Genomic DNA, 24,836 nt, shown 5'->3' with positions numbered 1-24,836 from the left:
TACCCTCAGCCTCGGACCTAACGAAAAGAAGTTACACACAATACTTCTGACGTGTATATAGTAAGATATACAGCGTTTGGACCAAATCGGTTTCTTCCTTTGAGGATTTTCTTACATACTACCTAATTTTGTTGGTGTCGGCAGGCTTTTTGCAGCTTTTGGGCCTTTATCTCAAGAAGTAAGGACTTGCCACGAAAAAACATGTACCGTCTTAATGGGGAAAGCGAATACAATTTGTTACAACAAAAACCAAAGGGATTCGAAGTCCAAATTTTGGACAGATTCGGCTGATCCGTTCGAGAGTTATCGTGCGCTCCAGCCACTACACATGGTGCCGTAGGGGTTTTTTAAAACTTTCGGACTATTTTCTCAGAAAGTAAGGACTATCCACTGAAACAACGTGTACTGTGTTAATGGAGGCAGCCAATACAAGTTGTTACAAAAAGAAGCAAAACTATTTGCGAACTATTTGAACTGCCTTCTTCGCAAATTTTGTGTGGAAAGTACTGGAAGGAGTGGACCTATATTAATTGTTCCACAAACATCCCATAAGAGGCAATGGAAGCTTCTCTCATATTAATGAGTGCACCCCCATTCATATTAGCTCAATGATATGGGACCTACAGTTTATCGCCGAGTCCGAACGGCGTGTCTAAGACACCACTTTTGTAGAGAAGTTTTACATGGCTGAAATACTCAGGAAATGTCGCCAACATTACATTTAGCCACCGTTGAAAAGTGTTTTGATGTTGCCTGGCCAAGGAATCGAACCCACGACCTTATGTGTGCAAGGTGGGTGTGCATACCATTGCACCACGGTGACACCCTTTAGTCCATATGGACCTATATAGTCCATAATCGACCTATATAGTCCATAATCGACCTATATAGTCCATATTCAAACCTGATCTATGTCCCGTAGAGATATTACGCCGATTACGAAGCATAGACCAAATCGGTTACTCGCTTCAAGAATAATCGTCCGCACAATTTTTCCGAACTTTTGTGGAGGAGGTATCTGAAGGAGTGGACCGATATGGCTCATCTCACTTAAACTAAATTTGTATAAAATATTACTAACGCAAAATTTTAAACCAAATCGGTTCATCCGTTCGAGAATTATCGTGCGCTCTAACCACTACTAAGGGGTTTTAAATCTTTCGTGCTATTTTCTCGGTAAGTATGGACTTGCGCCTGATAAAACTTGTACCGTCTTAAGGGAGGCAGCGAATACAAGTTGTTACAACAAAAATCAAAGCGATTCGAGAGCATATCCTAAAGGGATTTTTCCAAAATTTTATGTGGGAGGTACCCGAAGGAGTGGACCTATAGGGTCCTTATTGGAATCTTATCTATGACTGCTAGAATATTCAAGATGATCAAAGTATGGACCCAATCGGTTTCTCGCTTCAAGAGTTATCTTGCGAAAAATTTTTCCGAACATTTTCGTACTTTTGTGGGGAGTGGGCTGATATCACTCTCATTCGAACTTAAACTAAATTTGGACAAAATACTACTTGGATCAAATCGGTTCATACATTCTAGAGTTATGGCGCACAAGCCACGCCAGACGGATATGACTAAATCGACTCCACATAGTCTGAAACACATTTCGTCCAAACATACTTGGCGTTTAAAACCATTATTTTGATTAGGCACACTTTGCCCTAATTAAAGTGTACATACCTTTGTTAGAATAAATGCTGAGGGTATAAAAATAATAAAAAAAAGTAAAAAAGGGTTAAGTTCGGCCGGGCCGAACTTTTTATACCCTCCACCATAAAATATTCTGAACTAAAACGAAATAATTACTTTCTTTCCTGTCCCCAATTTTAGGCGGATATATTTTGTGATCACTGATACCTAAATAAGGTAAAAAAACATAAAAAATGTATTCAATCGGTCGGAAACCTTATACGGGCCTTTATCAAAGTGTGGACCTATGTTTTTGGTGGAGAATTTTTGTGACCACAGGGAACCTTAAATGTCGAATCGCAGAAACTTGGGTAAAAAATTGTAGCTAGAAACAAAAAACCGAAAATCGGGAGGCACCGTTATATGGGGACTATACCAAAACATGGACCTATGTTGACAGTTTTTAATGGATATGTTTTGTGATCACTAGGAACCTCAACTGTCAAATTACAGTTTGTTCGGTGAAAAATTTTAGCTAAAATCCTCAACATACCAAAAATCGGGAGTTACCGTTATATGGGGGCTATACCAAAACATTGACCTATGTCGAAAAATTTTGGTGGAGATGTTTTATGATTGCTAGGAACCTCAACTGTCGAATTACAGTTAGTTCGGTCCAAAATTGTAGCTAAAATCCTCAAAATACCGAAAATCGGGAGGTACCGTTATATGGGGGCTATAGCAAAACCTGGACCAATGTTTACGGTTTTTAGTGGAGATATTTTGTGACCACTGGGAACCCTAAACGTGAAATTACAGGTAGTGCGAGCAAAAATGTAGCTAAAATCTCCAAAATACCGAAAATCGGGAGATACCGTTATATGTGGGCTACACCAAAAAGTGGTCCGATATAGCCCATCTTCGAACTTGACCTGCCTATAGAAAAAATATAGCGCTCTAGCTCAATTATTGCGAACAGTAGAGTAATTACAACAGACGGACATGGCTAGATCATCTTAGAATTGTATCCGGATCAAGAATATATATACTTTATATGGTCGCAAGTGATTAGTTCGATGATTACAAACAGAAAAACAAAGTTAATATACCCTCCATACTATGGTGGAGGGTATAGGGGACGAGGGACGAGAAGTATGAAAGAGTGCCTCTTAATATTGGGACATATCGGGCCCCATTTATCCTGATTTCATAAAATTAGTTAAAAACGAAATTATGTAAGTAGCAGTTAGGAGAAGTTTTAAATTGTAAAAATATTTGTTAAGAAAATCGCGATATTTATTCAAAAATATTTTCGTTTTTCAGAAAGTATTTGAATATTTGTACAAAAACTTTTTATCTTCTTAAATTGTGAACATATTTTTCTAAAAAATCGCGCGATTTTTTTCAGAAATATTTTAGACTTTTTACCTCCTTAAATTTTGAAAATATTTTTGAATACTTTTACAAAAACCTTTTATTTTCTTAAATTGTGAAAATATTTTCGTAAAAAAATCGCGAATATTTTTACAAAAACTTTTTATCTTCTTAAATTGTGAAAATATTTTTATAAAAAATCGCGCGATTTTTTTAATATTTTTGCCTGCGGCTCTTTTCGTTTTTCAGAAAGTATTTGAATACTTTTACAACAACTTTTTATTTTCTTAAATTGTGAAAATTATTTTGAAAAAAATCGCGCGATTTTTTACAAAAATATTTTCGCCTGCGGCGCTTTTCGTTTTTCAGAAAGTGTTTGAATATTTTTACAAAAAACTTTTTATTTTCTTAAATTGTGAAAATATTTTTGTAAAAAATCGCGCGATTTTTTTCAAAAATATTTTCGCCTGCGGCGCTTTTCGTTTTTCAGAATGTGATTGCATATTTTTACAAAAACTTTTTATCTTCTTAAACTGTGAAAATATTTTTGTAAAAAATCGCGCGATTTTTTCAAAAAGTATTTTCGCCTGCGGCGCTTATCTTTTTTCAGAAAGTATCTGCGAATTTTAACAAAAACTTTTCATTTTCCTGTAGGCAGCATTTTTCGTTTAGGTTTGAGGGCAAATTTTGAATATAGTTCGATTTGACATGGCTACTACTTATTTTGTACTTAATTTTCTTAAAAAATTTAAATCAATTATAAATTATTTTATGAAATGAAAAATGCATATGAACTTAAAGTTAATTTTTAAATTTTTTCTTATACATTTGAAAAAAAAATTGTATTTAAATAAAAATCACTTAAATTTTAAAAACGGACATAACTCCCATTGGGACTTATGTCCGCTAAGGGGGGGTCGGACATAGCTCCCAAAAAATTTGGGAGTTATGTCCGCAAACCAAGTCGGACATAACTTCCAAAATCGTTTTGGGAGTTATGTCCGTTGGGAGTTATGTCACGGCACCGAGGCCGGTACCATAGTCCATCTTGGAACTTTTTAATTTAATTTTGTAAGTCGGAAATTTTTAGAAATTTTTTGTGCCATTATAATGGGGAGCATAGACTTGCCCAAGAAAAAAATTATATATTTGTAATCAGAATCGAAAGGACTACTTAACAATTTCAAAATAACCCTTAAACTGGTAACTGAAGGAGTTGTCCATCTTTGAACTTGATTTAAGTTTAAGAGAAAAAATTACAATGTACAATGTGGTTGGACCAATGTTAGTCACTCCTTCTGATAGTTGGTATTTTTAGAGCTTTTGGACCATTACGTGAGGAAGCATGGTCGTGCTCATGGAAAACTTTATATTACAGTATACAGGACCACAAGGAGCACCTTCGGTAAAAATTTCAAAACGATCCTCATTAATAGGCAAAAGTTTATTCATTCGTGTAACAGGAAATAATTTTTGAAATAAAAAATTCAAATGGTCTTCACCCTAGGGTATATACACTGCCGCACTGAAGAACTTGGACGTCAATTTCTTTCACCCTAAATGCGCACGACATTTTACAAAGGAGTTCTAAAACAGGCATTTCCAGTAGTGAGAAGCATTTTCGGATATCCCGAGTGGCAATTACATCACGATTTTTGGAAAGAAATGCGGATATCCTGGATGGTCCGTCATATTTTACAGCGGTAAATATTATAAAAAATGTATGGAAATGACTTTTGCGTAAAATATACGACTAAAAGAGACAGTACGCTTCCAAAAATAAACTTGATTAAAGAAAAAAGCAAGCTTTGTAAGGCATTACACCTGATTATTTAAAGAATCGTTGCCAAAGCAGGATATGCCGGTGTATCCTTAATCAGGAGGGATATAATTTTACTGAATATTACTGAAAGTACTTCGTTTTCAATATAGAGGGAATATGCATCGATATTCTTATACAATCTTTCTTTTTTCCCAAGTTTTAAAGGGGGCTCTATTCAAATGAGCCAAATTTTTGACTTTATTTTGTTTTCCTTGTATAATTCTTATATAAATTGGATTTTAATGCAAATGAATGACAAAGTTTACTCCAAACACATGAAGCAAAATATAATAAAATTAAAAAACTTCATATCTTGTATAATTCGGAAAAAATGAGGTTGAAAGAAAATGTTGCAGGGGGGTTCTATTCAAGTGAGCGGCAGTGTACCTCGTTAGCCTAAATATAACGATTCTACTGCTTCCAGGAATAAACATGACGTAGCGGTGGAAATGAAAATAATTATTCCATTAGTTTACTTCATGGTGCAGATTATAAAAAGTTCGTCTCAGTTGAACTTTACCATTTTTTTTTGTTGAAACTTTGCCTGTTAGAGCGTAGACCATTTTAAAGTTTTATTTATTTTGATCTTTTACTTCTTAAATATTTAAAAAATCAGTGTAGTTTGTGGAATAAAAATCTCTATTTTTATTATTTTACAACTAACTGATTTTTGAATATTTATTCCATTAATTTATCGCTGCTGACCTACCCATCCGATTTTGAACCCAAACAAAACAACCCTCAGTTATTTCCAACTGTTTCCGTAATATGAACATTTTAACAAATGCCACTTTCCTCACAAATCACATAGAAATTTCTTGGAACTTAATTAGTTTAAATTTTAATCAAATTAAAAAAATTGTCTTTCAAGACACAACACTTTCTCACACGACCATTATTATAATTGCTGCTCAGCTGTTGTAGGAACTTTTAGCTTGTTTTGCTTTGACACATTAGACGTCACCGAGTGTTTAGATGACGAATCTTCTTGTTGTGTGTAGATTTCTTTACTTGGTGGCTATTATTCATCCATCGCCAAGTAGTATGAAGTGCAAACGCACACATAACCAAACACAACTATTGATTGCTGTGGGTATTTGAATGTTTTTGTTTTTTGTTTAAGGTATTCTTGACGTCGTCACTCACTCACTCACGACATTCTAATAAATGCGTGGGAGGTCTGGTTGGTTGGTTCGTTCGCATTATTCAGTTAGTGCTATTTTGGCAAAGCAGGAATACACATTTGACGTCTAGCCCATGAGGGGGATGTTGGGAGGGAGAGACAGATACTTTTCAATCCAAAACATGTCAAAACATAGTATGACGGTATTTCATGTCATTGTTGTTTTTTTTTGTTTTCAAAGCAGTATTACTCAATAGCCCAAAATGGAATATTATATTTGTTATTTATTGTTCCGCCGCCACCACTCCATAACTCTGCCATATTCTATAATTCATTTTTTATTTGTTTAAAAATGAATTGAGGGAAGCTCTTCTCCATTTCTCATTAATAAACAGCAAAATTCAGTGATAAATAATGCAAATGTAGGCGTACAATTATGATGTGTTAATAAACAATTAGCATAAAAAACATGGCAGAGAATGGCTTGGCTGTCACGCAGCCACCGCAACAAGGCAGTTTACATGGATATTAATCCAATATGTATTTATACAGATACATGTGTATGAATTTATGTACGTTGAATTTTAAGTAAATATCGAATCACAAAGATTTTACAAAGACTGTTCAATGGCTACAACTTAATTTGGGTTAAATCGTTAAATATTTAAACTTTATATGCCAATCAGCCAAGTCACGGAAAATGCGTTTCAATAAAACACACATTTCCAAAGGCAACGCAACCACGACGAACGATGATGCACTCTGTCTGCTATCCCCAATGATGCATACAAAAGTGAGGAAAAATTGCATATTGCCAAATTTGAAAATGAATCATTTTTCATTTTGAAAAAATGTAAGCAAGTCAACAACAAAAACCAAATACTGAAGAATTTTCTTTGTTCAACGAAGCACGACAGTATATAAACAACAATAACGATAAAATATAAATTTTCATTTCATAGACACATACGTAGATGCATATCATTGTTGTTTCACTTTTTTGGATTCGAAATATTCACGTATGCATAAATACATTATTAGGTTATACTTACTGACAGGGAGATCTTAGAATGACTTGACATTTGTTGACTGGTACTCAGTAACATTGTGAGATCACTTAACCTTTTGAAAGATCTTTTCATGCAGATAAATATACATACATATACAATAGTGTGTATTTGTGGTGTCCCCTAACAAAAGGTATCGCTAACGAAACTTCTATTAGGTACAAGTACTTTAAAGGAGCTATCAAACGTGTAATTTTCAAAAAAATAATATTTTGACCGACTCTTGGCCAAAAGAGTGGACATTTTTAAAATTCTCTTATTTAAAGACAAGTTTATTAGGTACTTAAGGGGTGTTTCCCACTTGTAAAGCCCAAAAAGGCAAATTTTATGATTATTTTCCAAGAAAACAACCAAAGTTTTTTGTTAATTTTTTTCATCTGAAAGACCACATCTTAATCTAGTGTCAGAATTTTTTTTTGTGGCAACTGGCCATCCACGAAACCCTTTTTTTTTGTAAAAGCGTTTTGCGGTGCCAACTCCAGCTCGAAAACTAATTACCCGATCGTCATATATTGTTGAGAGCTTATTTCGAACATAAACCAGTCCTTCATCGAACGATTTTTTAAAAAATATTAGATTTTACTGAAATTGTGGACCAACAAATTCGAAATTTCAATTTTGACTTTAAAAACGGAGGTTTGCTGGTCATAAAACGGACACAAAATTAGTTTAAAAACAAGTAAAAAAGTGTCAGTCGGCTTTGCCGACAGAGATATACCCTCAGCCAATGTGAATTGAAACTTTCATCTACGGACAGATCTAATGTATTTAGGGTCTCTTCAGAATTTTGTGGCCCTTTTTTAACATTTGAACTTGCCGACCAAAATGTGGACTAGGAATTAACACTAATGTTGAACTGTTGTGTGGGAGGTACCCTTACGGAGGACCGATATGGGACATTTTAGAAGTTCAACAAAATTTTAACAAAATATTAGGAGATCCAAAGTTTGGACCAAATTGGTTGCACCATTCAAGTGATATCGGCATTTTAGTGGCATTTTTTAAAAATTGGGCAGAAATACCGGATGTTGCCCCATGAAACTAAGTTTGGATAAAATATGACGAAGACTGAATGTTGCACCAAATCGGTAGAACAGTTTGAGAGCCACATATGGTGACATTTTTTTTCACCTTTCGGGATGTCTTCCCAAGAAATATGGACTTGCTCCTGAAAACACGTTAACGGTCATAATGGAGGTAGCGAACGCAAATCGCTTCAACAAAAATCAAAGTGATTCGAGAGCAGGTCTTAAAGTGAACTTATCCGAAATTCTGTGTGGAAGGTACCGGAAGGTGTAGCAAATATAGTCCATATTCGAACCTGATCTAAATCTGGTAGATATATCGGTTACTCCCTTCAAGAGTTATCGTGCGCATAATTTTTCGAAACATTTTTGAACTTTTGTGAGGGAGGTACCTGAAGGAGTGGACCGATATGGCTTATCTTCGAACTTAAACTATGTTTGGACAAAATATTACGAAGGCCAAATTTTGGACCGAATTGGCAGATTCGTTCGAGATATATCTTGCGCTCCAACAACTACACACGGTGTCATAGGGGTTTTTACAACTTTCAGGCTATTTTCTCACGAAGTATGGACTTGCCTCTTATGAAACTTGTACCGTCGTATGGGGGACAGTGAATACAAGTTGTTGCAGCAAAAATCAAAGCGATTCGGGAGCAGGTCCTGAACTTTTCCCAAATTTTGTGTGGAAGGTACCCGAAGGAGTGGACCGATTGAGTCCATATTGGAAATTCATCTAATTCTGGTAGATCTTTCACGATGTACAAAATTGTGGGCCAAATCAGTTACTCCCTTCAAGAGATATCGTGCGCACAAATTTTCCGAACATTTTCCAACTTTTGTGGGGGAGGTACCGGGGAGGTGCTATTCCTACTTTAAAATAAACCAATAACAAATTTTTGGGTTTTTTGAAATTTACAAAGGGGTCCCCCATTAATAATTTCCCAAAAATATATGATATTGTAAGTCCATTCGTTTTTTTTAGCTAGAGTGTGTACCGCAAAACGCTTTTACAAGAAAGGGTTTAGTAGGCGGTCATTTGTCAAAAAATTTTTCAATATTTTTCATCAAAAAAACGCCGATGAAAAAGAGACATCGTTTTCTTGCAAAAACCTTATGAAAAATGTTTTTTGGGATGCACAACTGGGGAAACCCCATAAGAAGTGACACTCAAATTAGAGGCATCGTCGTATGTGGGTAATTAGGAAGACAAATTCGCCAAATAGCCAAAAACAGCAATTTTAAGGTGTCTGCATATGTTTCCACAAACACATCCGATGATTCATTTATACCGAAGCTCCAATGGATGGTCTAAAAGTAACAAGATAGGAAAATTTATGATATAACGGAGTAGAATAATCCTCTTCGATCTGGTAGTTTTCTAAACCTAATGATAACTGCTTGAGCACAGCTAGACCTTTAACAATTTCTTCTTGAATCAGGCTTGTGGCCTTGATGTTCTTTTCTAAAACCCTAATGATCATCAAGTCCTTTGGAGCTAAATATAACCAAAAAGGAATGGGAGAAGACACTCAAATGAAAACAATCGATGATAGAGTGACAGTTTCCCCGAATATTGCCTAGTTTACCCCCAAAAATCTCCCACTTTCCCTTTTTAATGTATAAAGAGGATATCAGGAAAAATGTCTAAAATTGTCTTTTCCATTTCAAAAAAATCAAAAAAAATTGTTGATACTACATCAATGATTTTTGGTACATAGATTAATAAAAAAATCTGCATTCCAAATCTGTTTTCGTTACTAACTTTGATTGTTGCGCGCAAAAGATATGACCGTTTTAATTATGATAATTAGAAAAAATTCTAAAAAAATCGCGGCTTAATATAGTTAGCTGTTATATCCTATTATCGTTAACTGAATTCGTATCCTTTGCAATGATGCAAAAAATAATCGCAAAGTCTCAATGGATTCGCGAAAAATCAAATTTGTTAAATAATTTCACGTATTTACAAACATATTTTTGAAACAATAGCGCTCATACTTACGAAAAATATATAAAAAAATTATAACAGCATCCAGACATTTTGAGGAATAAAATGAAACCTAAGTTGTGAAGGTTGGAGCTATAGTATTCATGTTATTTGCAAAAATACGAAGAAAATATTAGGAAAAAATTAAAATCATATTATTCTAATTTTATTTTTTTATGGTTTTATAGGAAAAGTTGGAGAAAAAATGTTTGAGTTCTTCGGCATTTTCGTGAAAATTTCACGCAATAATGATGATATTCCGTTGTAACAAATTTTTCGCTTATAGTTTTCCTATTGGATAATATTATTAGAACCTTATATTAAATCACAAGGAATTCCAATTGTGGCATAACGTTAAAATAATGTTATATTGAATATTATAACATTTGGGACGCATATAAACCGCGTAATTATGAAAATGACATGATGCGCATCCGATTTTCCAACACAGCGAATCAATCCCTCTTATTTGATGTACAGTTTGTCAAATTCTATTTGGCGGCCACGATGTAGCATCTGCTGCATATTAGGGTGCAAAATACTGTAAAATGGTCATAATTTCCGCGAAGTTCATTTATATTTTATGCGCATCCGATTTCAATAATCACCATTAAAAAATACATCATTCTATGCCGTTTCAATGCGATCCATCATGAACCGTGGATGTAGCATCACACTCAATTTGTAGAAAAAATCTATTATATCTCTGGATTTACGAGAGTTTTTAAATATCTGTTTTCGCACAGTTTAAACACACGTATCGATCTATTTATTTAAGTAAAACTGACACATCCAAAACGCGTTTTAATATGCGATATTTTCAAAATAATTTTTTGCAAATTTTCGAAATTTGAGGGGTATCATATCCGCCGATCTAGTGGGTGGATTTTTACGCGTCGTGGCTTGTTAGATTCAGGACGTAAAAAAACTAAATTTACGCGGGTTTCCACGGAAATCGAATGACGTTTGTAAATTTTAAACCAAAAAAATAGGTTTTTGAGAAAAATTTACGCACAAAAGTTTCGTGTTTGGGCGCAGATTACTGTGATCCTGTGAGGGCTACACCCTCATGTTATACATTAAAAAATGCGAAATCGCGAGTACTACAATCAAATAATAAGCTTTAAGGGAAATCCTGCTGCGCGTCCCGATTAGAGCAAAAATTCAAAAAACCCCATTTTTCAGGTTTCAAAATGTCAGCATCCGTTTGAGGTAGGTACAGTGGATATATTAAAAAATCATACATTAGAAACTTCAACTCTGAAGTGTACTCTTTAACTTCTCCTTTGATCATTAAGCTTTACATTGTGTTGTAAAACCACGAATTGAAAAATAACATAATGAAACTCGTTTAATTCAACGATTTTTTCCGATTTTTTTACATTAGTAAGACCACAGCTTCCGCTCAAATTATTATTTTAAGAAACCCCTCGGTGAATCGGGCTAAAACAGTTTATTTTACCGAAATGCGGTCAAAAGTTATGGTATAGTAAAACTGATCGCGAGTTACAATACCCCATACCTCAGTTTCAACATAAGTTAATTTTCTACAAAAACGTTGATATAGGTTTCCCTTTTTAGAACAGATGATTTAGTGATTTCCGACCGTAAGCATCGTTCACTGCTGATGATAATATTTCATTAGCATTCAAATACGCCTGATGAGCCTGGCTTAAACCACCAGGCGAAACGATCGTAGCGTAATGGTTGAGTGTGTGGTATTTCGCTAGAAATAATTTTTCAATACAAAACTCCTTAGGCCATGTTAGCTCGATTAATCCAATTAATTAATTAAAAACTTCATAAATAATGGCCTTCGTCCTAAAAAGACAATAATAAATAAAAATTTCTGCGAAACTTTAAAAAGTGCAGAGAAAAATTTGGGACCCCAAAAAGATCCGAAACGCCCTACTACCACCAAACAAAATATTAATTAGCTCAGATTGATTTTGGGAAAGGTTTTTTTCCGTAGATGAAAGCCTCAAATTCCCTGTTAAATAAAAAACAAACATTTCCCGCCAACATCTATGAAGGAAAAAGTGCGTAATTTTCTTACACCCCTGAAAGTTGAATCTCTGCCTCATACAAACCCGATGATTGCAGAAACTTCCAACACAAACCTTCAAATTTAAACTCAATATAGTTCTCATGAAAATATTTTCCACTAACATTTCCAAAGAGACAAGTGAAGGCTGTTGGTATAAAAATAAATTCGTCTTTCTTTCATTGATACGAGAGAAGTTATCAATGAAAGAAAGACGAATTTATTTTTGTACCAACAGCCTTTAGGCTAATAATGGTATCTCCACTTTGATACGATCAAAAACGTACCTCATCGAAATAATGGTTTTGGAACCCAAATTGGTTGGGACGAAATCTGTTTCAGACAATTTGGAGTCGATTTAGTGATGTCTGTCAGACAGGCTGACGCATGTTCGTCAGACAGGAGCGCATTATAACTGTCTAAAGAATCAATCGATTCGGTCCAATGTTTGGACTTCTTAATATTTTGTACAAACTTAGATCAACATCGGTCCAATTCTTTGGGTACCTCTCGCAAAAAGTTCAACATTTTCGCTAAAATGGTGCACATGATAAATCTCGAAGGCACTGACCGATTTGGTCCATATTTCGCACTATTATGACATATATCAGGTTCGAATACCGGTCCACTTCTTCGGGTACCTCCTAAAATTTAAAAGTTTTCCTAAAATTGCAGTTTAATAGCAACTCTCAGATGATTTTACATTTTTGCAACAGATTTTCCGCGCGACTCCTTATATGACGGTACAATTGCCCCCAAATGTTCTAAGACAGTTTCAACTCAAATGGCTGCCTCCCTCAGAAAAGTTAACATTTATCGCTTAAGTGCAGTTTATGGGATGTTCACAATCTTCACAACGATATACATTTTTCGTAGGCATGTGCATTAGGCCGGGGCGATTTGAAAACCTTAATAGGCCCTTCGCGTTTCTTATTCCTGGGATTGAACTGAGCAAGTCCACTGGACCATAGGTCTACGGTGAAAATCGAGCCTGCCGATTTTGACTTTAAGTTTTTTATCCACGTTTTTTTTTACTTTTTGGCACATAACGGCCAAACCATTGAGATTTTCGATCCAACACAAAGACAAAAATTGTAGCCAAGGCAGTAATTAAAAACTCTCTAATACATTGCAAAAACATTGGAATGCTCCTCCTGGCGGTTTTGGCCTTGAGAAGGTGTACAAAAGTACAGAAACAAATTCAAGCGTTCTGATGCAAAAATCTATCGTATTGGGATCCATTGAGAACGAGAATGCCTTTAGTTCGTTTGGGTCTCTTCGTTTTATTTTTTCACCCCTTTAAAAGGAAGAAGGATCAATAGAAATCCGTTGTGAAAAAATAAGATATGCATGTTTAAATTTGAAAATGTAAGAAACCCAGATTTTCACTGCTTTTAGAAAATCTGGGTTTCTTACATTTTCAAATTTAAACAGGCATATCTTATTTTTTTCACAACAGAATTCTATTGATCCTTCTTCCATTTAAAGGGGTAAATTATATCTTTCGTACAAGTTATAATTTTTTTAATCGGTTAACGGTTTTTAAATCGGCTAATAAATGGCTAAGTTATAGTGGTTTAAGTCTGAAAAGCCCCACAAAAAAACTATAATTGAATTTCTTTTTCGTTTTAATCCAGTTTAAAACCACCTCTCGGATCGTTTTGAAATAGCGAATTATACTTTTATAATTTTGTAAAATAATATTTTTGCTAGGCGAAGCCTGAAATATTGGCCCCGAAATATCCAGTATTAAGAGATAGTCCTGCATAATTTGTCGCAATAAAATTTTTAGTACTTTAATACTTTTAGTACTATCGTCTCTGTTGGGTGCCACCGTGGTGCAATGGTATGCACTCCCGCTTTGCACGCCAAAGGTCGTTGGATCGATTCCCCGGCCAGGCAACATCAAAAAATTTCCAACGGTGGCAAAATACCCCTTAGTAAAGTTGGCGACATTTCCTGAGTATTTCAGCCATGTAAAACTTCTCTACAAGTGGTGTCTTAGGACGCGCCGTTCGGACTCAGCAATAAACAGTAGGTCCCTTATCATTGAGCTAATATGAATCGGGGTGCACTCATTGATATGAGAGAAGTCTCCCTTGTCCCGTATGGGATGTTTGTGGAACAATTACTATCGTCTCTGTTACAATGCTATAATTTTATTCTCCATACCTCTATCGATGATGGCCTGAATGTTTCAAAAACCCCGCCCAAACGGAATTTTTGTAGTATCAGAGAAGATTGCGGCTTTTTTAATTCATTTGTCACCTACGAAAATGCCATTTACTTTCATAGTCAAGGGTGGTACTATGCCTGGATGCAATTTAGAGTAATTTTTATACAGGTAAAACTTTTCTACAATTGGTGTCGTTAGACCCATATCATTTAGCTAAATGTAGAATCTGGCTGCACTCAGTGATATGAGGTAAAATTCCCCTTGTCTTCTATGGAAAGTTTATGGGAAATTGTCCTTTCTATATGGTCTATGCACAAAAATATTAATAAGGAATACATTTGTAGAACCTGCTGATAAAGTATTTGCGAACATTTAGTTTGTTCCTCTAGTTAGATCATTGGCGTATGAATAATTTTAATTCCTCCATTTAATTGTTCGTTGATCATACGTACCATGATTTAATTTCAGTAGCGATTTTAAATTCAATGTCAGGATGTTCAAGACATCGTAGTAAATCTAAATCTAAACAGATACGCCACCGTACTGACAATAAATTACCACTGGTATGAGCCTAACTTAAATTTTTTGATATGTGAGACTTAAGAACTGTTTAAACAGTTTTAGTTTATGCAGCCCATAATTCTTAACTTAGGGGGAAAGGGGAAATAATATGTTTTTATTATCAATCATAACATATATCTTCTATATGTCAAACTAGTTTTGGTGTCTTTTGTTTTAATGAAGACTACACACCCAGTTATCCAAGTGTTGGTTCCGCTTTGATATGAAAAACGAGGCTATATAAGTACCCACTTATGCGAGTATGTGACATTATAATCAGATGCTTTGAAGAAGAAAAACTACTGTCTCATCACCTAAATTTGCATTTTTTATTATAATATTATTATTGTCAGAAGATCCATCATTGTGACTGTCACATTCCAACAACAGCAACAACAATAGCATGTAGAACAATACGTATTAAATATTTCAAGAAAAAGAAAAACAAAACAAAAAGAAACGCACACACAATAACCCTGAAGAATGTTCTGTGTGTAACACATTCTTCTTTCACTTTTATGTATGTCATTTGTCTTCATTCTCAACGAGTGAGATTTCGTGAAGCCAACCAAAAAAAAAAGCACTTGAAAGAAAATCAGCAACAGCCACCACCACCGGTCGTCGATCACAATCATAAATTTAAAAGTGTTTTCAAGGTGATTTTAATAAAAATTCTCCCCCAAAAACGGACAAAAGATACAACAGAGAAGATATTCAAAATTTCTTTGCCCCACATCCCTCAAAAAAAGTATCACCTTCTGTGAGACGATGGATGTATGGCTATGTCTGCATGCCGCCAACACACAACAAAGAAATCAAGGAAAAATCATCATCTTGACACAGAAAATTTAAAAATTTTAAATAAAATAATAAAAAACAATAATTTTTATTGCTGCAAAATTACAATAGTATTTTATATATTTTATGATTACCAAAGGAGAAGGAAAATTTTTCATAAACGATAAATTGGTCAGGGACATATTTTTTTCTTCGAGGGATTATAAATATGTACAATATAAAAAAAATGTTTTCTTGAAAATGTCTTTGATAAATATTGAACAATTGTACCGACCCTTTCGACAAGAATTTTACTAAATTTTGTCCTAGTTAAAATATGTTTGGAATGTCTCCTAAAATTCAGAGACTATCTGTGGGGCTATTTTACAAAGAGAAAAGTTTTAAACATTGTAAAGATTTCATAAGTCTGCTTTAGATAGAATAACATCCAAAACAATGTCTAAAATAAAAAACAAATTTGAATGTTTGTGGAAAAAAATAGAAATACTTTTAAACAACTTAAATTTAATTTAATTTTTGGTGTGCTTTCGCAAGTGCCACAATTTTATTCTTCAAAGCTCTTCAATTTGAATTCAGATACATTTTACAAAAAAAAATTAAACCCATTAATATTTAAAACCGTCAGAATATCTACTACTTGATATCAAAAAAATAACTATGAATAAATATGAGTAGGTGTTAAAAGTGATGGGAAGCAGCAGTTATTCTAGTTGTGGTAAACAATCTCGTAAACGTTTATAGTAACTACCACTCACTACCTTAGGCGTATGCCATTTCAAAACCAAAACACCTAATACGGACAACGGTTACAACCGGCAGCAATCATAAATTGCTGTTGCTATTAACCACAACGTTTTTTTGATCGATTTGTGGTTGATTTGCTTGATTAACATCCGGCAATAGGCAAACCATACAATTACTTCCTAGAATCTTTAACATGATGTAACACACGCACACACAAAAAGAGAAACATAAAAAAATGTGATTCATGTAATCGAGACACCAACTGTCAATGGAGTATCAACACATGAAGTCTTTCATGATCAGATATCATGAAATAATATGTTGGCGATATGGTGAACGACCAGATAATGAGTAGCTTTCCTTAAACAATGGTATTAAAGGAAGGCTTTAGATTTTATTACTATTTTAGTAAAAAATCTTCTTATGATAGTATCTTTTCTCTATTTAAAATATTACCTACAAAGTCTATATCAAATTAAAAATAAGGCTTCAAAATATTCTGGGTAAATTTCCTCAGCTTACCGGCCAAAAGAAAACAGCAAATTTTTAGACACGTGGATTTTTAAAACTATTTTAGGGCAACTACAAAGGTTTGTGGATTTTTAAAAATATTTTTAGGCCACCTACAAAGGCTCGTGGATTTTTAAAAATAGTTTTAGCCCACCTACAAAGGCTCGTGGATTTTTAAAAATAGTTTTAGGCCACCTAAAAATATTTTTAGACCACCTACAAAGGCTCGTGGATTTTTAAAAATATGTTTAGGCCACCTACAAAGGCTCGTGGATTTTTAAAACTATTTTTAGGCCACCTACAAAGGCTCGTGGATTTTTAAAAATATGTTTAGGCCACATACAAAGGCTCGTGGATTTTTAAAAATATTTTTAGGCCACCTACAAAGGCTCGTGGATTTTTAAAAATATTTTTAGGCCACCTACAAAGGCTCGTGGATTTTTAAAAATATTTTTAGGCCACCTACAAAGGCTCGTGGATTTTTAAAAATATTTTTAGGCCACCTACAAAAGCTCGTGGATTTTTAAAAATATTTTTTGGCCACCTACAAAGGCTCGTGGATTTTTAAAAATATTTTTAGGCCACCTACAAAGGCTCGTGGATTTTTAAAAATATTTTTTGGCCACCTACAAAGGCTCGTGGATTTTTAAAAATATTTTTAGGCCACCTACAAAGGCTCGTGGATTTTTAAAAATATTTTTAGGCCACCTACAAAGGCTCGTGGATTTTTAAAAATATTTTTGGAGCACCTACAAAGGCTCGTGGATTTTTAAAAATATTTTTAGACCACCTACAATGGCTCGTGGATTTTTAAAAATATTTTTAGGCCACCTACAAAGGCTCGTGGATTTTTAAAATTATTTTAGGGCACCTACAAAGGTTCGTGGATTTTTAAAAATATTTTTAGGCCACCTACAAAGGCTCGTGGATTTTTTAAAATATTTTTAGGACACCTACAATGGCTCGTGGAATTTTAAAAAGTATTTTTAGGCCACCTACAAAGGCTCGTGGATTTTTAAAAATATTTTTAGGCCATCTACAAAGGCTCGTGGATTTTTAAAAATATTTTTAGGCCATCTACAAAGGCTCGTGGATTTTTAAAAATATTTTAGGGCAACTACAAAGGCTCGTGGATTTAAAAAAAAAATTTAGGCCACCTACAAAGGCTCGTGGATTTTTAAAAATGGCTCATGGATTTTTTAAAATATTTTGAAGCACATACAAAGACACGTGGATTTTTAAAAATATTTTTGGAGCAACTACAAAGGCTCGTGGATTTTTAAAAATATTTTTAGGCCAACTACAAAGGCTTGTGGATTTTTAAAAATATTTTTAGGCCACATACAAAGGCTCGTGGATTTTTAAAAATATTTTCAGGCCACCTACAAAGGCTTGTGGATTTTTAAAAATATTTTTAGGCCACCTACAAAGGCTCGTGGATTTTTAAAAATATTTTTAGGCCACCTACAAAGGCTCGTGGATTTTTAAAAATATTTTAGGGCAACTACAAAGGCTCGTGGATTTAAAAAAAAAAATTTAGGCCACCTACAAAGGCTCGTGGATTTTTAAAAATGGCTCATGGATTTTTTAAAATATTTTGAAGCACATACAAAGACACGTGGATTTTTAAAAATATTTTTGGAGCACCTACAAAGGCTCGTGGATTTTTAAAAATATTTTTAGACCACCTACAATGGCTCGTGGATTTTTAAAAATATTTTTAGGCCATCTACAAAGGCTCGTGGATTTTTAAAAATATTTTAGGGCAACTACAAAGGCTCGTGGATTTAAAAAAAAAATTTAGGCCACCTACAAAGGCTCGTGGATTTTTAAAAATGGCTCATGGATTTTTTAAAATATTTTGAAGCACATACAAAGACACGTGGATTTTTAAAAATATTTTTGGAGCAACTACAAAGGCTCGTGGATTTTTAAAAATATTTTCAGGCCAACTACAAAGGCTTGTGGATTTTTAAAAATATTTTTAGGCCACCTACAAAGGCTCGTGGATTTTTAAAAATATTTTCAGGCCAACTACAAAGGCTTGTGGATTTTTAAAAATATTTTTAGGCATCCAACAAAGGCTCGTGGATTTTTAAAAATATTTTTAGGCATCCTACAAAGGCTCGTGGATTTTTAAAAATATTTTTAGGCATCCTACAAATGCTCGTGGATTTCTAAAAATATTTTTAAGGACACCTACAAAGGCTCGTGGATTTTTAAAAATATTTTTAGGCCACCTACAAAGGCTCGTGGATTTTTAAAAATATTTTTAGGCCACCTACAAAGGCTCGTGGATTTTTAGAAATATTTTTAGGCCACCTACAAAGGCTCGTGGATTTTTAAAAATATTTTTAGGCCACCTACAAAGGCTCGTGGATTTTTAAAAATATTTTTAGGCATCCTACAAAGGCTCGTGGATTTTTAAAAATATTTTTAGGCATCCTACAAAGGCTCGTGGATTTTTAAAAATATTTTTAGGCATCCTACAAAGGCTCGTGGATTTTTAAAAATATTTTTAGGCATCCTACAAAGGCTCGTGGATTTTTAAAAATATTTTTAGGCATCCTACAAATGCTCGTGGATTTTTAAAAATATTTTTAAGGACACCTACAAAGGCTCGTGGATTTTTAAAAATATTTTTAGGCCACCTACAAAGGCTCGTGGATTTTTAAAAATATTTTTAGGCCACCTACAAAGGCTCGTGGATTTTTAGAAATATTTTTAGGCCACCTACAAAGGCTCGTGGATTTTTAAAAATATTTTCAGGCCAACTACAAAGGCTTGTGGATTTTTAAAAATATTTTTAGGCATCCTACAAAGGCTCGTGGATTTTTAAAAATATTTTTAGGCATCCTACAAAGGCTCGTGGATTTTTAAAAATATTTTTAGGCATCCTACAAATGCTCGTGGATTTTTAAAAATATTTTTAAGGACACCTACAAAGGCTCGTGGATTTTTAAAAATATTTTTAGGCCACCTACAAAGGCTCGTGGATTTTTAAAAATATTTTCAGGCCACCTACAAAGGCTCGTGGATTTTTAGAAATATTTTTAGGCCACCTACAAAGGCTCGTGGATTTTTAAAAATATTTTTAGGCCACCTACAAAGGCTCGTGGATTTTTAAAAATATTTTTAGGCATCCTACGTGGATTTTTAAAAATATTTTTAGGCATCCTACAAAGGCTCGTGGATTTTTAAAAATATTTTTAGGCATCCTACAAAGGCTCGTGGATTTTTAAAAATATTTTTAGGCATCCTACAAAGGCTCGTGAATTTTTAAAAATATTTTTAGGCATCCTACAAATGCTCGTGGATTTTTAAAAATATTTTTAAGGACACCTACAAAGGCTCGTGGATTTTTAAAAATATTTTTAGGCCACCTACAAAGGCTCGTGGATTTTTAAAAATATTTTTAGGCAACCTACAAAGGCTCGTGGATTTTTAGAAATATTTTTAGGCCACCTACAAAGGCTCGTGGATTTTTAAAAATATTTTTAGGCCACCTACAAAGGCTCGTGGATTTTTAAAAATATTTTTAGGCCACCTACAAAGGCTCGTGGATTTTTAAAAATATTTTTAGGCCACCTACAAAGGCTCGTGGATTTTTAAAAATATTTTTAGGCCAACTACAAAGGCTCGTGGATTTTTAAAAATATTTTTAGGCCACCTACAAAGGCCCGTGGACTTTTAAAAATATTTTTCGGCCACCTACAAAGGCTCGTGGATTTTTAAAAATATTTTTAGGCCACCTACAAAGGCTCGTGGACTTTTAAAAATATTTTTAGGCCACCTACAAAGGCCCGTGGACTTTTAAAAATATTTTTAGGCCACCTACAAAGGCTCGTGGACTTTTAAAAATATTTTTAGGCCACCTACAAAGGCTCTTGGATTTTTAAAAATATTTTTAGGCCACCTACAAAGGCTCGTGGATTTTTAAAAATATTTTTAGGCCACCTACAAAGGCTCGTGGATTTTTAAAAATATTTTTAGGCCACCTACAAAGGCTCGTGGATTTTTAAAAATATTTTTAGGCCACCTACAAAGGCTCGTGGATTTTTAAAAATATTTTTAGGCCACCTACAAAGGCTCGTGGATTTTTAAAAATATTTTTAGGCCACCTACAAAGGCTCGTGGATTTTTAAAAATATTTTTAGGCCACCTACAAAGGCCCGTGGACTTTTAAAAATATTTTTCGGCCACCTACAAAGGCTCGTGGATTTTTAAAAATATTTTTAGGCCACCTACAAAGGCTCGTGGATTTTTAAAAATATTTTTAGGCCACCTACAAAGGCCCGTGGACTTTTAAAAATATTTTTAGGCCACCTACAAAGGCTCGTGGATTTTTAAAAATATTTTTAGGCCACCTACAAAGGCTCGTGGATTTTTCAAAATATTTTTCGGCCACCTACAAAGGCTCGTCGATTTTTAGAAATATTTTTAGGCCACCTACAAAGGCTCGTGGATTTTTAAAAATATTTTTAGGCCAACTACAAAGGCTCGTGGATTTTTAAAAATATTTTTAGGCCACCTACAAAGGCTCGTGGATTTTAAAAAATATTTTTAGGCCACCTGCAAAAAGGATAGTGCATTTTTAAAAATATTTTTTTAGGGCACTTACAAAGGCTCGTGAATTTTTAAAAATATTTTTTAGGGCACCTACAAAGGCCCGTGGATTTTTAAAAATATTTTTAGGCCACCTACAAAGGCTCGTGGATTTTTAAAAATATTTTTAGGCCACCTACAAAGGCTCGTGGATTTTTAAAAATATTTTTAGGCCACCTACAAAGGCTCGTGGATTTTTAAAAATATTTTTAGGCCACCTACAAAGGCTCGTGGATTTTTAAAAATATTTTTAGGGCGCCAACAAAAGCTTGTGGATTTTTAAAAATATTTTTTGAGGGCACCTACAATGGCTCGTGGATTTTTAAAAATATTTTTTGAGGGCACCTACAAAGGCTCGTGGATTTTGAAAATATTTTTTGAGGGCACCTACAAAGGCTCGTGGATATTTAAAAATATTTTTAGGGCATTTTAAAAAAGAAAATATGTAAATATGTATGAGGTTCAATACTTTCTAGTTCCATTAGAAATCTCTGACACCTTTATAAAAAAAATCAACATTTTTTTCTCTCTATAGGAAACCCAGGCGCCAGTAGGTTAAAATGAATTAAAGCAATCAAACGTGACGTTTGAATAGTATTCTGAAAAAGAAAAAACAAAAAGGAACATTAAAGAATATTGAAAACAAAATAACATTTTCGCTTATATGGCCAAATAACCCCATTTGGGGAAGAACATAGCCATACAAACTTCTGTCTGTACTACTAAGTACACACATTGATGTAAAAGCTAATACACATTAGCTGGGCCCATAACATTATCCAATGCGTACATTATTGCTTGTCTACATGTTTCCTTTTTCCTCTTCTGCTTACGCCTCTTCTTCTTCTTCTTCTCTATTGGCATGATGATGGTGGTTGATGGCGGCATATGGGGCTCGAATTCATGCCAAAAAAGCACTTTGAAGAAAATGTGTGTTTCTGCCTTCCAGGCCAAGCCAGCCAACCAGCCACTAGTTTACTGATATAAATCTGTTTCTGCTCCAAAATCATGACGTAATTTTTATCTTCAAGATTTTGTGACCCACAATTTTTGCAAAAACAATAAAAACCAGATTTCTTTTGAGAGTTCATGTTTCTGTTTTTTTTTTTTATTTTCAAGTCAGCTGGTTGGTTTGCTGAAATGACTGGCTGGCTCCGTCTATAAATTATCATGTTTGTGTTAGCCATTTTTTTTGGTTTTGGTTTTTAATTTAAAATTTAATTTTTTATTGACGTCACGGTTTTGTTTTTGTTGTTGTTTGTGGCGGGCGTTTAATACTGTTGTTTAATTTGTAGTATTTTTTTTTTTTTTTTTTTGTATTTAATCGATCGACAACAGAGATTGCTTTGCTCAGCTAGTCCGCCAGCCACATAATCAACCAACTTGTTTTTTGTTTAAGTGTCGTTTTTATTGTGTTTGTTTTTGTGTTTCTTTGGCGATTTTTAGGTGTTTTGTTTTTCCGTTTTTATTATTTTTTTTAAGTTTTGAAATGAATCATTGCTAAAAATATTTGTTGCTCGTTTGGGTGGCTGGCTGACTTGTTGAGTTTTTTTTTTAATTTTTTTTTTTTTTGTGTTGGATGTGGGCTGCACTTGTTTCTCATCGTTATCTCTTTTAAAATGTGAACATGAACTAAAGTGAAGAGAGATGCCGCCAATTGAGCCAAGAGATCAGGTTCAAAATTAAAAAAAAAAATTATAAAAATTTTTTATTTATTTGTTTTAAACTACACCGTGGTAATACAGGACAAAACCTTGTATACACCGTGTAAGTCATAAATAAGTTTCCTACGATGATAAAAAACAAGAGAGAACCCCAAATAGTGTTTTTCATATTAAAAAGACAAGAGAGTCTTCTCTTTTACTCTCTCTTTCCCATACTCTCACTCAATATCTAACCTCCCATCATTCCTACCTGTAATTTGTAGCCATTAAATGTAATTAGTCACTGCTTATATAAAATAGAACAAATGTTGTTTTCCCCCCATTTTATTTATAATAAAAACCAACTGATAATTACTTTATAATTAACAAAAGTTTAAATCAAACGATGATATAATATTTTTATTTCAAAAACAAAAGAAAACAATCCTCTTTTTATGTTATCTGAAGAGGGAACCGGCAACACTTGGAACATGTTTAAGTGACACTTGAATTGTATAAGCCCCTAACCCTCTGACTCTTCCATTACTCCATATCTCACATACTCACATAATTACCTCAAACATTAGTCTTAATTGAGACACAAAACAGATTCAGAATCCCAAATAATAGAAACCTGACCAAAATGTTTTAGCATTACCCAGATGTTTGTTTGTTAGCACGTACAATATCTATGTGCGTGAGTCTGTCCCACATATATATTATTATTTGTGCCGCTGTTCTCTGTATGCATCACACGGACCGTAAATGAAAATAAAATTAATTTTTTGTTTGACTGTAAATTGTTTTTTAATAAACCGGTGATCAACCAAATGGCATAGAATAATAAAAATCGTGACCATATTTTTTGGGGTAACAAAAGCACAGTGGGGGTAATAGAGTAAAACATGTTAAACGAACAGCCTCAATAGTAGGAGCGGTGATCCTAAATTTTGCTAAGAATAGATCCGACAAAAGAAGTTTTATAAGTTTTCAGCGTAAATTTTTAAACGTTTGTGGGTAGGTTATAATAACTCGACGCAACGTGAACTTTCTAAATGTATTATTCTATTCCGTTTGTTCTTCTCTTTCTTTTAAAAATTTCACTCAAAGTGGATTAAAAATATATATATTTTGGTTTAAACAAAAAAATCCACAAGTAGTAATTTTTTTTAAATATTTTTTCGAACTTCCACGGAATGTAAAAAATTATTTTTTCAAACTTGCACAAAAAGTGTTTTTTAAATATTTTTAAATCTTCCACAAAACGTATATTACAAAAAAAAAAAAAAAAAAACAATTTTCCATACTTCCCTCTTCCGTTTTTTTCCACAACACGTGGATTTTTAAATAAATATTTTTTTCACACTTCCACAAAACTTTAATTTTTAACAAATATTTTCCAAACTTCCACAACACGTGGATTTTTTAAAAAATATTTTTTTCAAACTTTCGCAGATCGTGGATTTTTAAAAAATATTTTTTTCAAACTTTCGCAGATCGTGGATTTTTAAAAAATATTCTTTTGTAACATTCACAAAATGTAGATTTTTTAAAACATATTTTTTCATACTTTTTTAAAACATATTATTTAAAAAAAAAGTTTTTTGAAACGTGAATTTTCGAAAATATTTTTTTTTTCAAACCCCGAGAAAACGAGATTTTTTTAAAAAAAATTTTTTCAAACTTCCACAAAACGTAAATTTTAAACGAATATTTTTT

General features: G+C 33.6%; 1 protein-coding gene across 25 annotated transcripts in view; it reads left to right on the top strand.

The window, feature by feature from the left end:
• The window catches only part of stv (BAG domain-containing protein starvin), a 41,351-nt gene that overhangs the window by 11,515 nt on the left and 5,000 nt on the right, over positions 1 to 24,836 (top strand). The window lies entirely within an intron of this gene.

Source organism: Musca autumnalis, unplaced genomic scaffold (genome assembly GCF_047663935.1).
Source record: "Musca autumnalis isolate F117 unplaced genomic scaffold, ASM4766393v1 scaffold_4, whole genome shotgun sequence".
NCBI classification, from domain to species: Eukaryota; Metazoa; Arthropoda; class Insecta; order Diptera; family Muscidae; genus Musca; species Musca autumnalis.
Note: the sequence above shows the minus strand (reverse complement) of the source record. Positions and strands in the feature narration are given on the sequence as shown.